Below are 16,491 nucleotides of genomic sequence, written 5' to 3' on the forward strand. Positions count from 1 at the left end.
TATCATGCAATGCCATCTTGTTTAGCCAGGCATCATATATGTGAATTTTTCAATGCCACCCTGGTTAGCACGTCATCTTATATGTGAATTATATCATGCCATCATTTTTTATTATGTGTTAAATTTGTCAACAATTTCAGTACATTCAATTACTCTTCCTGTGCATCAGCCATTTGGCATGGACATGGGAAAATCTGGAGTGGAAACAAGGTCTTCAGAGCAGACAATGCTATCTGACGAAGCGCATGTCTTGCTGGTTACGGATAGCTCCTTAGAGGAGGATTCAGAGACAGATGACCAGTCCTATTCCCCCCCCCCCCCGAGGTGCATGCTCTAACTTGGCAGGGTTATATTGCTCATATCGTGCGTATGGTATCTTGCATTGCTATGACATTTGCTTAGTTTAGACATGCTTTGTGTGAATGCCACCTATTTAGTGTCTAATTACCATATATGTGTATTATGCAATGCCATCTTGTTGCAAGACATTATATATGTGAATTGTGCAATGCTATCTTGTTGCAAGCACTACATAAAAAAAGACACATCCGTGACATTTTGGGCCGAACGAATTTTTTTTCTGTCATACATATGACACTTCTACGACGATAATTGTGACAAACCCGGTATCATCATAGATATGGTGGGCTCCTACTTCTATGACAAAAAATCATGAGAGAAAATGGGCTTTTCGTCCTGGGCGGGCCGGAGACGCAGCTGCATGAAATTCTTTGGGCCGTCCATGATGGAAAAAATCATGGTACAAGCGAGGGGGAGGAAAATTTCGGGGAGTTCCCGGTTACGGTGGGAGGTCGGGGGCCGAGCGATGCGCTTTCTCTTGTACACGTACGTGCGTGTGTGCGAGGCGTTGGCTCTAACTGAACCCGAGCGAGTGTTGGGCTCTAACTGAACCCGAGCGGTTGCACTGCAGGCTACGTGTTACTGAACCCGAGCGATCGATCGATGGCTGTTAACTGAACCCGATCGAGCGATTCCTTCGCTACTGCTGCTAACTGAAGCCGATTGATTGGATGAACAGTGAACGTTGCCGGGGGTGGTTGGATGAACAGTGAGCGGTGGCATTGCATCTGGATGAACAAGACCCCGTGGCGTGGAGGGCTGGATGAACAGTAGATCGTGAAGGGGTGCCCGTGGAGGGGTGGTTGAACAGGACCCCGTGGTGTGGAGGGCTGGATGAATAGTAGACGATGGAGGGGTGCCCGTGGAGGGGTGGTTGAATAGGACCCCATGGTGTGGAGGGCTGGATGAACAGTAGACGGTGGATGGGTGGTTGAACAGTAGCCGGTGGAGTAGCGCACGTTGGAGGCTGGATGAACAGGAGCCCGTGGAGGCTGGAGGAGGTCGACGGTAGCCCGTGGATGCTATGGAGGTCGACGGTGGAGATGAACAGTATCTCGTGGAGTCCCGTTTTGCGTTACGCCACACCCCTCCCGATGAACAGGACCCCCATTTCGATCGTAGGAGGTCCGTTTCGTCCGTTTTGCGGTACGCCACATCCCTCCCGATCAACAGGACCCCCGTTTTGACCGTAGGAGGTCCGTTTTGCGGTACGCCACACCCCTCCCGATCAACAGGACCCCGTTTCAACCGTAGGAGGCCCGTTTCCTCCGTTTTGCTATACACCACACCCCTCCCGATCAACAGGAATCTTTCCGAATGTAGGAGGACCGTTTCCTCCGTTCTGGGGTACGCCAGGCCTTGTTTCCATCGCTTGTTCCGTCCAAGCCCTCCCGATGAACACGACCATGCATTCCATTCCGACCCAGCCGGTTGGCTCCCATGCGTTCAGTTGCCTCCCGATGAACACGACGCATTCCGTTGCCTCCCCATGAACACAACGCATTCTGTTGCCTCCCCATGAACACGATGACAACTCTATTTCTCAGTTCCCACCCAGCCATGTACACGAGCCCTGGCCGTACGTATGCGCGAGTAGGCGTTTGAGACCCCGCCCGTATGTACACATACGTGGTCGTATTTTCTTTCTAGCAATCTGGCCGCTATACGTACGTGTACATGTTACGTGCACGCCTCTACTACGACACGTGTGCGCCTCTACATCCAGCAGTATATATGTACGTACACGTTCACGACCAGAATGATAACGCTACGTACGCTTCGACCAGGTGGGTCCCGACTGTCAGGCACTTCCTTGCCTGCGAAGATGTAGCTGGTGGGTCCCAGCAGTCAGGGGGGGCGAATCGTTTTTTTTGCCCGGACGCACTTCCTTGCGTGCGAAGATGTAGTTGGTGGGTCCCAGCAGTCGGGGGGAAATGTTTTTTTCGCAAAATACGGTGGCCTGTCCGGTGGGTCCTGTGTCAGGTGGAGGAATAATTATTTTGCGCGTAATAAGGAGGCACTTCCTTGCTGCGGCCGTGGACCCAGCTGTCAGCCTCTCCACGTACAGTCCACGTCCGGTGGAAGCCGTTCCTTCAACACATTGACCACACCGCGCAAAGAGCACCAGGGCGGTGGACGACGACGAGGCCTAGGAAGGGGACGACGCGGAGCCGGGGAAGACGCGGCAGTGGATGCCCACGCGTAGAGGAGTACGAGGGTTCACTGGTTCGCTGCGGTGTGAGGATGCCGTTGCCGCAGAATAACAGGGGGTGTGGGTGAGTAGAGGGATGGCCTGACTAGCGGTGGGAGTACTAGGGGCGGTGAGGCCTCCGCCGCATCGCAGCCGGCCACGGGAGGCAGGAGCACGAGGCACGATCGGCGCTGGTTTGGGCGGCTGGAGCAAGAAGACTAGAGGTTGAAGAAGCACTACGGCCGTTGGATGGACATCGTACGGTCACTGGAGCTAGAATCATTCATATTGACTAAGTTGACAAAGCCCTCCGTCCCCGTGAACTTAGTAGGCCCACAAGTCATCCTGCCACTATACTGGGTCCGAGCTAACAGGGGGAGTATTCATTTTTTCTATGCGTAATAAGGAGGCACTTCCTTGCATGCGAAGATATAGCTGGTGGGTCCGAGCTGTCAGCGGCGGTAACGTTTTTTTCATGAAATACAGAGGCCCTTTTGGTGGGTCCCTGATGTCAGGTGGAGGAATCATTATTTTGCGCGTAATAAGGAGGCATTTCCTTATGTGCGGCTGTGGACCCAGCTGTCAGCCTCTCCACATACAGTCCACTTCAGATGCATGTCGGTTGTTTACCACGTAAACTAGGCCGCGCCGAGAGCACCAGGGCGGTGGACGACGGCGAGGCCTAGGAAGGGAACGACACGGAGGCAGGGAAGACTTGGTAGTTGTTTCCCATGCGGAGGGGAGTACGACTGTACGAGGGTTTACTGGTTCGTCTGCCCTCGCCGGAGAATAACAGTAGGTGTGGGTGATTAGAGGGATGGCTAGGCCAGCGATGGGAGTACGGTGGGGCGATGAGGCCTGTGCGGCAGCACAGCCGGCCACGAGGAGGAGGGAGCAGGCAGTCCCGCCGGCACTTGTTTGAGCGGCTGGAGCAGGAAGAGCAGAGATTGAAGAAGCACGACGGCCGTTGGATGGACATCGTACGGTCACTGGAGCTAGAATCGTTCATATTGACTAAGTTGACAAATCCCTCCGTCCCCGTCAACTTAGTAGGCCCACAAGTCAGCCTCCCACCATGGTGGGTCCTAGCTAGCAGGGGGAGTATTCATTTTTTCTGTGCGTAATAAGGAGGCACTTCCAGTGGGCCCGAGCTGACAGCGGGGGGAACGTTTTTTCATGAAATACGGTGGTCCGTCCGGTGGGTCCCAGCAGTCAGGGGCAAATGTTTTTTTCACGAAATACAGTGGCCCTTCCGGTGGGTCCTAGCATTCAGGGGGGAAACGTTTTTTCTGCGAAATACTAGTGGCCTGTCCGGTGGGTCCCTGCTGTCAGGTGGAGGAATAATTATTTTGTGCGTAATAAGGAGGCACTTCCTTGCGGCTGCCGTGGACCCAGCTGTCAGCCTCTCCACGTACAGTACTCTTCCGATGGAAGTCGGTCGTTGACCACATTGACCACGCCGCGTCGAGAGCACCATGGCGGTGTGCTGCAGCGAGGCCTAGGAAGGGGACGACGCGGAGCCAGGGAACACGCGGCAGCGGATGCCCACGCGGAGAGTAGTACGAGGGTTCACTGGTTTGGCTGCAGTGTGAGGCTGTCGTCACCGCAGAATAACAGGGGGAGTGAGTGAGTGGAGGGATGGCCTGCCAGCGATGGGAGTAGTATGGGGATGGTGAGGCCTCCGTGACAGCACAACCGTCCACGGGAGGCAGGAGCATGCGGCACGACCGACGCTGCTTTGGGCGGTTGGGGCAAGAAGACCAGAGGTTGAAGAAGCACTATGGCCGTTGGATGGACATCGTTGACCATGCCGTGCCGAGAGCACCAGGGCGGTGGATGACAGTGAGGCCTACGAAGGGAACGACATGGAGCCGGGGAAGACACGGAAGTGGCTGCCCACGCGGTGGAGAGTACGAGGGTTGACTGGTTCGGTTGCCGTCGCCGGAAAATAACAGGACGTGTGGGTGAGTAGAGGGATAGACAGGCCAGGGATGCGAGTATGATGGGGCCGTGAGGCCTGCCCGGTGGCACTGCCGGCCATAGGAGGCGGGAGCAGGTGGTTCCGACGGTGCTGGTTTGGGCGGCTGGGGCAGGAAGATCAGAGACTGAAGAAGCACGATTGCCGTTAGATTGACATCTAACGGTCTGACGCTGGTAGAGTCGATTGTTGACTAAGTTTCTTTTTTGAGAAACCTTGTGTATGCATGAACTTAGTAGGCCCACAAGTCAGCCTCCAAATCTGTGGCAGACAACATAAAGCCCATTTGCTATTTTTTATAATTTGCAGCCCATTTGCTAATTCTTAAGTAATTTATTACAGCCCATTTTCTGCCCAGGACCACGGTCAAAAAGTTCAACCTTATTTTGCATATTTCGGTGGAGCCCGAACTGTTGTAATCCCGAAATGATAAACATTTTTTTAAGAACTTATTGATTTGCCAAAAAAATAGTTTTGTTTTTGTAAGCAAATAAGACGTGGGACAATCGAGTTGGTTTAAGGGAAAACCAGTGGTAAAAAATCAACGCTGGGTGGGAAAAAACAACAAAAATAAGGATGTAAATATGAAAAGGGAATTTTATGTGTTTTCAATATAATGATACGTGTATATGAACTACTAAAACTATAGGTAGAGATTAGAAAACGGATGTAGGACATGCATTTCAAGAGGAAAATAGAACTGGTCTGTGTGTTTCATTCAGTAAAAAAAACTACATGCGGATGTTGTAAGACAAAATATAACTAAAGCTGGCGGGCCAGAGGCCAGTAGATACCTGCTGGATCTTTGTGCCCCGTTGTCGTCATGGGCTGGGCCTGTTAAAAACAAAACCAACCCTGGGCAGTCTATAGCCCCGTTGAAACTTGCTCGACCTGAAAAAACAATATACGTGCTCAATAAACAAGAAAATTCTGCAAGTACAGACTTATAAGTTGGATGCAGCATGGATATTGTTTTTTTATCGTGATAATAAGTGCATGCACTTGTTTTGAAAAAATTGGAGAACTGGGAATTCGAACGGTGGGTGCTTATGCTACCCATCAAATAAAAATCAGGTGCCTGAAAATTCGTTTTGAAACAAATGATTCAGCTTTATATCCACGTCGACCCTCGGCATGATGGTTGGAAGCAAATGCAAGTTCATACCAAAAGATCGTTAACAACAATACCAACTTGCGGACGACAAGGTAGTACAACTACCAATACCAAACTAACTTATAATCTTTTTACTCCTGGCCCTAGTGTTCGTCTGGTAGAAAATCTTGCAGAGGACCAGCTCCCGCTCCTTCTCTTGCTCCAGGTCCCTGAGGTGGTACTGGTGCATCACCCAGTTGGTCCTCTGCTGGTTGAAGTTCTTGTTGTTGTGCAGCACCAGAACCTTTTTTGCTGCTCGTCTGCCGGCCGTTAACCATCACCGGCAAGGTATTGCCGGTCTTGTGCCCCATCGCGTGCATGCCGCACTCCGACTGTATCTTGCGGCATGTCCACGTGCCCCTTTTGAACGCCCTGGAATTGCGCTGGAAGAAATGCTTCCTTAGGCCACTCAGTGTGATACCTGCAGTATTGTGGAATACATGTATTAGTGTACCTAGTTGGCATTTTCATAACATCTTTGGCATGTTGCGGTCACTTGTTTCACTTTTTATTAACTGTCAAATTGTAATTGCTTCACCAGGTCTGCATCTAAAAAGAAAAATAGAGCTATAAACAAAGGAATATGTTTGTGCAAGTAGACGGCCGATCGGTGTCTTACCTGGAATTTTCTCAGGTTGGGTGTAGCATATGATATGCTCGCTGTCGATGGTTGGTATGAACAAATCGATGAGAGACTGAAGGTCCTCGATCAGCACTCACTTTGGCCTCAAGGTGCTCGATCAGCTCTTGATCCGTGGGATCGAACTTGACGCCATCCGGCAGCACCGGCCAATCCTTCTTCAACTTGCATCAGTAATTCCAGTTATATGGTACTCAATGTATGATCAATTGACTGTTTTAAGTGAATGATGAAAGATTTTGACAGTTTAGTGGTACTCCAAATCTGAAGTCCAGAATACCCGAACACGCCGCTGGGATTCTTGTGTCACCTCACGCGCAGCGTGTTGTCACGTCGATTCAATGTGTGGACATGATGAATAATTTGACCGACGTATACTAGTACTGCTACTGTACTACATACTAGTCGTATTTAGTGTCACAATTTATACATAGGTTTAACTAACAAGTACTGCTACTGTGTGTGTGTGTGTGGCTTCTGCACAGCATCTCCATCATCATTATCAGTACATCCTACGCATGTGAGTTAGGATGCACTTGATCCCAGGAAGGTATCTATCCTTCAAACCATAGGAGTGCTTCAAACTAACAATAGTACATAATATCCAACAAAAGAGGGTCGTGCTACAGCAGCAGAATACATGGCTCAGTCTAGATATCAGCACGAATCAAGTTGTGCATATTTGCTGTTGGCATGAACCACATTGCCGCATGTCGGGTTTGCAAAAGCCATCCATCGCATGGAAGCTTGATGCCTTTCACACACTGAAGATTATCTGGCAACAAGCTGTGTCGACCAATCTCTGGATATGGTGATTCATGAAACCCATGGTATGATGTGTAAACACAGCCCCCCCTCGCGAATGGAAGTTGCATAGCACAGTAATCATCGCCGGTGATATGATCGATGATTGGTTGGATGATCGGATAATTGAGCCCGAGGAACAAGGAGTGGTTGTCGAGGCTGTAAACCCGCCTCCAGTTGAATATGCCTGGCCCAACGGAGCTGGGATCTTTCTCGAACACGAAGCAACCATAGCCATCAATGTCACGAATGCCCCATGCATTGTACTGCATGTGGTTTGATGTAATGGTTTGGTCAATTTGGTACGTGCGAATGAGCATCAAATGACCGCCATCAGCTGAACGAGCGATAAACCACCACCCATCGGCTGGTATGATTCCAAGTCCTGGAATCATGAAGGCCAGTGCATTTGCGTCTACTACGACAATTCAAATTGGAGACCAAAAGGACAAAAATAAACAATCATGCTCAGAGTATGTGTGGAATTAAGATTATTATAACAGTGACACATATCATAGACAGAGAATTGCAATGCCATGGTCATAATCATACCCCAAGTTAAAAAAATAAGCCAATGGCTTTCATATTCTAGCAATATGTCATGGTTCAAACATCATGTAACAATGAGAGGAAAACAACTATGACAGCGCCTACTCATATTCTGCCATAGCACTTACTACTACTGTTCTCATATCAACTCTAAGCAATAACATGTGTTGTTATAAAAATCTTGTAAACGAGAGTAACATATAGCAATCATGATGTTATGCTCATAATATGTATTCTAACAATCATTAGATGCCAATTGTTCTCATATCAACTCTAACAATAACATGTGTGGTCATAAAAATCTAGGAAATGAGAGGAACATATAGCAATGATGTGGTTATAGACATGCTATGCATTCTAAATTTGTAACAAATGAATAGGCAGTCGTATTCATAAGGTAAAGATGAGATGAGATAGAACAATTACACGACGATAGATTCCACCAGTATAGGCAGTCAATTTGTGCGTCGACCGCGTAAACGATGCCATCATGCACTATAGCATCAGACAGAAATGTTGCCTCAACAGGATTGATGATGAGCCATTACCATGTACGGCGATCGGATTCCAGATACACTAATCCCACGTTGAACAAGGCAATGAGCTTGTAATCCATGTAGTCTTCTGATGGTGTGGGCACTTCGTAGATTATAACTTTCTGCAAACAGAGGTCGAGCCAAAAGCTTGACGTGTCTCGTGCGTAGTAGGCAGGAGTGTCCGGCGGGCCGCGGCTCGATGGCGGCGGTATCCAACGATGGAAGGGTGATCTCTCACTGGGTGTAGATATCCACGAGACGCCACGGACTACCGGTGTGGTGGATGAGGACAATCGAGTTGGCCTTCATGCCCGCCCAGTAGTGGCCGCGCATGAAGGACACGTGGACGGGTAGTGGTAGCATGTCAAGGGGCACCACAGCAACCTCCATAGGATCGTCAAGTCGGTGTCTGGGCCACCTGTGAGGATCGGGCATCAGCAAGCAGGGTGTCTTGAAAAGAGCCGGCCGGTTGCAGACGAGTAGATGGTGCAAAGACACCGAGCATGCGACCAGACGGATGGTGCTGAGTAGGTCCATACGACTACAGATCTACTCCAAGAGAACATCGGGGAGGCAATTCCAATCGCGGCTCTGAGTGTCAGTCGGTTCTGCCATTGGGGTTTTCGGTGCCTGCGAGCCAGCGGGGCAGTGGATTTGGGCGGGCAAGAGAAGAATCTTCTCCTCGTGCGACCGAGAGGTGAGCAGGGGGGTATGGTACGCGCGAGCTATGAAGGAAGATGGCGCGGGCAGGCGAGTAGTGAGCGGGGGTAAATGGTGTGCGGCCGACGATGGGGAAGAGAGGAGGAAGAAGAAGAGAGGAGGAAGAAGAGTGGAAGACGGGGAAGAAAGTGCATTAAATCTCAATTCTACTAGTACTACTACCAGGATATACCATCCTTCGGAGTGTAAATAGTTACACCGATGACATGTGGGTCTACCACAAGAGGGCCCATATGTCAGTTAATGGAGGACAAAGGTGCATAGGCGTATTTGCGGAAGCGTGCTCTACTGGCAAACATGATGGCAATACTGGGTAAGGCTGATTTAGTAACACCAACACGCTGGTTCAGCTTGTTAATTACGTGTCCCATCTTCTACAACATGTATTGTCACTTCACTATGAAGACTAGTTGAATAGTTCTCTCTTACCGAGATGGGGAATAATGGATCGCGAGGACTTCCTTTCTACAGTATCCCTATGCCTCTACGCTCACTTCACTCGTTTTGCTCCGTACCTACTCACTTGTTGAAATCTGTAGAAAGACAAATACTGGAACAGAGGGAGGCTTTTACTCCGCACCTATTTGGGAACAGAGGGAGTATCACCATATGGAGGGAATAGTGGAAGCTTGAAATATGAACATGTCAATGGGAGGGAGTAAGCCCCATGCATGCATGCATGCAACATGCAACACTCACACGTACACATGGACGCACGCAACACTCACGCACCCATGCGGCACATAGCACACGACGCAACACACACGCTCACGCTCAAGTGCTCAACCTACTCCCTACGTCCGTCAAAGACTGTACATCTAGAGATTTACACATTGACCAGGGCATAATTAATGCGCAAAAGTAGCAGACTTATGTGTGCATGCAACAATTGAGAGAAGAAGATTAAATGAAGGCCGTTGCATGTTGTAATTAAGGATAGACATGTAGCCTATACCTACAGCACAAGTTGGTGCATTAGTCAATCAATATCGATTTAGATTAAAGGCTAAATGCATTGGAAGTGCAGATGTACATCATGTACTACACTCTTTGTTTTATAGCCGATGTACACTCTTTGTTGGAAGACCGAGGGAGGACATGTGCATGCACTCACATACACAGCCAAGGAGGTTTGCACGCAAGGGTTGGACTCGTGGAGCGCCTGCGTAAAGTTTTGTTTAACTGATTTCTTTGCTCTGCCAACTAGCAGGTGGGACCCAGAAACCAGGTGACAATTTAACCAGTCAACAAAGTGCCACATCGACTATGTGGCCGGTCAGTAGGGTGCAATACGGTGCTCTACGATGAGCTAGTGATCGTATAATTGCCACAAAACTATATATAGTGACCGTAAAGAGCGTATTGTTACATACGTTGACCGCCAGTGTATTTTTCTCGTTTCAAATTAAGCCATATTAATCCGAAAGGATGCAGTATGGACTACTACTAGTACTAGTACTGCTTTGATGTGTCCCTCAACTCTCCGAACGAGGAGAAGCTTGCTTACTACGCCTCTCCCTCGCCCACACGCACGGTGGTTCGCAGGACGAGGAGAGGGTTTTGACTACAGCGCCCTCTCCCTCTCCCTCGCCCTCTCCCTTGCCCTCGCGGTGGACGTGCAGCAGTTCAATCGTTGTCAGATTGCCAGAAGCATATTGTACTGTAGTATTATCATTGTTGGACCTTCCGAAGCGGCGAAGAGCCAAGTGCAAGGTTCACACGAGTACGCACTGTTGAATCTCCCGAAGAGGCAAAGAGCCAAGCGCAAGCTTTTATAGGAGTTGTCGTCCTAGTAGGAGTGTACTGCGACTATAGCGAACGATGCTACTGTATGATGCCGCCACGTCACGTATATCCAAAGCTGTGCCACCTTTTTTTTCTCAAAGAGCGTGTTGGAGCCCGTGCAACAACCACACAAGTTGCACATACACATAACACATTTACTAGTAATAAATTCTAAAGGATAAATGCCAGTATGCCACACAAGTTCATCTCCAATTCATGTGATAAATTTGTGCACGACAAGTCTACATATATTCACCGCGCTACCGTTCACAATTACCGTACTCCACTTACACGTTATAGATGGGCTACATGTCCTCCTCAAGGTTCCAGTCCCAGGTGTTCTTCGTGGATGGCACGATCCATAGCAGTGGGCAACGGGAATCATTGTCGCAGCTTTCTAGTCCGGTTCCACACGATGGAGACTCATCCAAGCTGAAGCAGCATAAATCAGGGATAGTGTGTCCTAGCATGTCGTTCATCCGGCGGTGCGCACTAAAGACACAACCATGCTTCATGAACGGCGGGCCTTTCGTGTCGTGCACGAAAGGTGGCATCTGCTTCACAATGGGGTAGTTGTCCCCGATGAAAAGCGAGTACTCTCCAAGAGTGTTCCTCGGCACCCACGTAGCATCACGGGGGTCGAACTCGGCGCCGTTCATCTGGTACACGCGGCATCCCAGATCTGGACACATGGTGATGTACATAGTCAAGGTCCATGCATAATAATGTTGTGCTCAAATATGGCGGCCAGTAACACTGTGCAGCAAATATTACTACTCCGGTATGAAGTAAAATAACCGGCTTATTATATATAGCCACTCTTGGCTACATGGATGAGATTGTAAGACATGGAAAAACAAAAATGGTGGCAGCTAGTGGGTTCAAGTCTTCAAGGGCCTAGCTAGCTATATGTGTCCTCCAAGGTAAAAAGTACTCCTACTAGTACTACAAAGTATACTACTAGTACAACAATGAAAGAGAAGGCGAGAGGGTTAAAAATGGAATACCTGGGTATAGGGTGACGGTCCGATCGTGGTAGGTTGTGTGACCATGTTTCACATCAGTGGTACCATGGGTAACAACTGCTAAGATAGTTGATCCGAATATGCCAAAGTCAGCTATAAGGTTCCAGGTTAGAACGAATCGCGGATGAAAATGCACATCCAGGATCGGCGATCTTATTTTGATCGGGGGATGACTGGTCCCTGCAAAATAATGGAGTACCGTTAGGGATGCAAATGATGGTTTGTGCATTCCGTTTGTAATCTCCTGTACCGTAGGATGGCAACCAGATGAAACAAGTCCTCTGGCTTGTCACCATGAAGATGCGGCCTAGATGGCGCACAACGTCTTCGAACGTGTAGGGGTACAAATCTGGCGCCGCCAACATGCGCCAGCCTCTGCCGTTGCTGCCTCTTGCATTGATGGCAATCCTTATGTCAAACACCGCGATGAGATAGTAATCGTCATAGCTGCGTCGCTTTGTCGGCGGGTCCGCAATTGCTATCTTCTTGAATCTCATGTAGGCATCATCATACGTATTCAAGCCCAGCTAGTCCGGAAGGCCGATCCCAATGGTGGAGAAGGGGTCTACCAGAACGGCCGCACTGCTGTGGGTGTTGTGCAAAATGATGGTGGTATCCGGCCGGAGGTATGCAAGCCAATCTTTGTTGGCACCGACCCAGACCTATATATAAGACGGTGGGCAGCGGAGAAATTACGGGATGGAAATGGAATAACTAAGTACTACATGATCAAACTCCATTACTAACCTGCTCATCAGACAAAATCCGACTACCTCTCAACGTCAGCAACTCTAGCGGAGTCAACGTGCAACCATGGCCAGGGAGCGCTGGACTGTTCGAAGGATTATCCCATAGAAGAACCTTCTCCTCGAGGACGCATGGAAGACCAACAAGCATGGCCTTTTCCCAAGCCTATTTAAGCAGCGTCTTGAAAAAGTTGGTGCAGGAAGCACCGAGTCTTGCGGCGGTGAGGACGTCGGAGCGGCGTGTGATTTATCCCAAAGGATCATCGTCCCAGGTCTCCCAGCCCCGACGAGGAGGAGAACCGCCTGGCGAATCCATCGGAGCAGCGACGAACTGCCTTCCCTTCGGGGGGAGGGGAGCTGGCGACGAGGAGATAAGAGCGTAGTAACCGCAGGGCCTCATCCCTTCCAACTGTAGATCGTTCCTCAGCGAAGGGGTGAGGCTATTATTTACTACTAGTACTAGCATTATGGAATGTTATGGGATTGCATTATACTGTAAATAATAGCACTAGTAAGAAATTTTTGGCACTAGGTAGTAGTTTTTGGCGTGGATTAATAAATTTTGGGTATGTTTTTGCCATTTTTTGTACACGCCAACTAGTGTCAAAAAACGTCTTACATTATGTGATGGAGGAGTACGTACTCGTACTATAGCAGTACTAGTACTACTTTTCTCAACTAGTAGTGCGATGTACTGTACTTCTAGTCTAGTCTAGTATAGTGCACCAGTTTTGAACTCTTGAATCTCAGGGCCAAGGAGCTACAGTTGGAAGTGGAGGGTACTACTGTTTTCTAGAACCATTGCTGTACTATCAATGCAGGGGAAGTACACCTACGTAGTGGCCTAGTGGGTACTCTCGGTGCTCTATTCAGCCGCTCCTCTCACGTAGATGGCCTACTCAGCCGCTCCTCTCATGCACACACTAGCAGCCTGTTTATTAGCGACGGTTGCCGCGGGGGCCGAACATTTGAGTTATTTGATACAGCGAGACTAGGCTTTTCACTTCCATTTGTGGAGGTGTAATGGATCTCGTCGAGCTTTGTTAGTAGTTCCTTCTTTATGAATGATATGAAGCAAAGCTTTTGCCTCCGTTTCAAAAAAAACATGTCAAGAGGAATCTCTTTTATAGTAGAGCCGATAATGGAGTGAAGTCCATGCGTGCAACGCCACAAGCTACAGAGTAGCAGTAGAGCACTTTACGTACAGAGCCATATTGCACAGTTCCCATGCCCTGCCAGGATTTTCCGCCTCCTCGGGCTTAATTGGGAGGTGCTAGTTTAAATATGCTACTAGCTGATGAGGAAGCTGCAAGCGAGGTGCGGCTAGGGCGAGCACGCGAGCCACGGGATGCTGGGAAGGAAAACCCGTTCACGTGGCTAGGCTGTCCAGTGCACCCAGATTGTGGGGCCGCATGTCCATTTGACTTCAAAACTCAAACTACCCGTGTAAAATATTGGCTCGCGGCGAAGTGTAGTAGTACTATTTTTAAAAAAAGGCCGCCATGCGTTCGGCCGGGATCGAACCCACAAAACGAGGCATACACTCCCGCGACCACTTGTAGTACTCATTGGAGTACAACGCAACCTAGAATCGCCTTTTGTCGCTAGTAGTACGTACATTGTTCCTTACAAGAAACCCCTAATAATGCAAGAAACCACTAAAATGCCAAGAAACTACTACCACTTGCATACGTGGCAGACTTAAGATAAGACTACCTTATCAACCATTCTACATTCTCTTACCAACAAAAACCCTCGAGTGACCTCCTACCTCCGGCCCATCCACCTAGTCATCCTCGGCCATGGGACGCAGCTACCACCGCCGGCAGAAGGCGAGGTCAAAACCGTCGGCGGTGTGGAGCCCATGTTGCGGCAGCCCGGATGCCAACTCCGTCCGGCGCTCGCGGCCGCTAGCTAGGCAAGATAGCTCCGTCCAGCTGCTTGTCTGCAAGGTTTGCTAGCTAGATTGGCACGGAAGTGCGGCGGCTTGCTCGCGCGCGCCGCGCTAAGGCCAGCCATCTGGCTCGAGCGAAGGCCAGCGCGGCGGCTTGCTCGCTCATGAGTCAAGCTCGAGCCAGCCTACCAACCCGTGCAGAGGCCGGCGTGGCGTCCGGCCCGTCCGGCTGAGCGGCGGCCAACTCGCTCATCACCGGCGCCACCGACGAACACGCATCAGTACTGTTTGAAGTAATGTTCCGGAAAAATAATGATTTGAGGTGGAATAACAGGATAGAAGGTCAGATGTGGGTCCCTCGTGTCAACGGTTAAACAAAATGTGTTGGTTTAAGCTGCCTCGTCAGCACGGGCGTGTGGGACAACCCTGTCATAAATGGGTTTAAACGAACCTAATCGGTAGGAGTACTAGGTAGTAGTTTTTGGCGTGGATTAAGAAATTTTGGGAATGTTTTTGCTATTTTTTGTACAATAGATTCTTCCTAGGGCTGGTAGAAAGTGGTAGCTTTTTGTTAAATACTCTACATATTGTAAGTAGGAGTTAAAGTTAAGCTTTGGAAGCCAATAAGCAAGGCTAGTTACATAGTGCATATGTGTACATGATTGACAGTAAATATCAACCATGAGTGACTAATATCTTGATGGAAAACTCAAAACTATGAAATACTAGGAAAAAAATTCATGGCTGGAAATACTAGCAATGTTCATGTCCGTTGCAACGAATCATAATTAGAATAATACTTATTCACAAACTTGGTACAAAACACTCTAATTTTGATATACATATGTCACTTGAGATATATTATGTTTCAATTAGATTATATTATTCCTTGGGCTGTTTTGGTGAGGTCAGGGAGGGATGTGGTTGGTTTTAAGATACTAAATATTGGTTTTTTTGCAAATTGGTAGACCAGTGGGATGTTGGTGAGAAAAGGCAACAACTTACCTCACAATCGTTAGATGTAGATCTAATGGTCAGAAACGACGGATGGCAAACACACCAGCATCACCAACTTAGTCTTGTGTAGGAGTACTAGCAAGATCCGTGCACTGCACGGAACATCGAGATGCATTTTTTATATAACACTTGTTGTGACTGACCCTTGCGGGAGTAATCCCATGTGTAAAAACTAATGATATCTCGAGAATGAGATAAGGTGAAGAGGAGTGGGGTGTGGTGGTGGTTGGTGGTCAGACTGAGCGGAGGCATGGGGATTGACGACGCCGGCAGCGGCTACCAGGCCAGTTTATTCCAGAGGCTTCCTTTCTTAATTGCTCGATAATGAGGTTTGTTGGAGATAAGGATGAATGAGGTAAGGCCTTGTCTACAAATGTGGAGAGGGTTGCGGGTATCTTTTAGTTTAATTTCCATCCGTCATATATAGATCAGACGGTCTATATTGCAAGATGGCACACGTACCATCATCACCAACTCGGTTTTTTATAAGAGAAGAAATATAAGTATGGAGATACAAACGTATTATCGATACTTGCTTCCGTAAACTAGCATATACATTCTATTCAACTCCTCGGCATGTTGGGCCTTAGCACAATGACTTCTCGACTGTGTAAAACAAAGCTTTTCCCGTCGCTGACAAGGAGGGGGTGACGGCGGCGCGCTTTTTAGCTTGCTCTAGTCCTAGTAGTCATACTAGGTGGTCTAAGCATGTGTAGATTTATTCTTTTTCACGTCTCGTGTTCGCCATACTGCCACGACTGTTGTTGAATAGACAGTAAGTTATTCACGGGGAAACCCTTGTTGAGCATGTTTGCGAGAGAGAGAGAGAAAGTGTGCGTGTGTGATATGTTAGAGACTGAGGCAATGATAACAGATTCTTTGTGTCTATGTGTGTGGAGGATAGAGAGATACATGTACATGGGGCTTTGTGTTGTGTAACGTGGAGACACATATACATAATTAGAGAGTGAGTGTTTGAGATACAGATGCGGACATGTGGAGAGATGAGGATCCAGATAAATGAGTGTTTGTGCGTGTCTGTGAGTGTTTGTGCACGTGTTTGTGTGTGAGAGGAGAGAGTGTATGTGGAGTA

The sequence above is a fragment of the Triticum dicoccoides genome, chromosome 5B (assembly GCF_002162155.2).
Source record: "Triticum dicoccoides isolate Atlit2015 ecotype Zavitan chromosome 5B, WEW_v2.0, whole genome shotgun sequence".
NCBI classification, from domain to species: Eukaryota; Viridiplantae; Streptophyta; class Magnoliopsida; order Poales; family Poaceae; genus Triticum; species Triticum dicoccoides.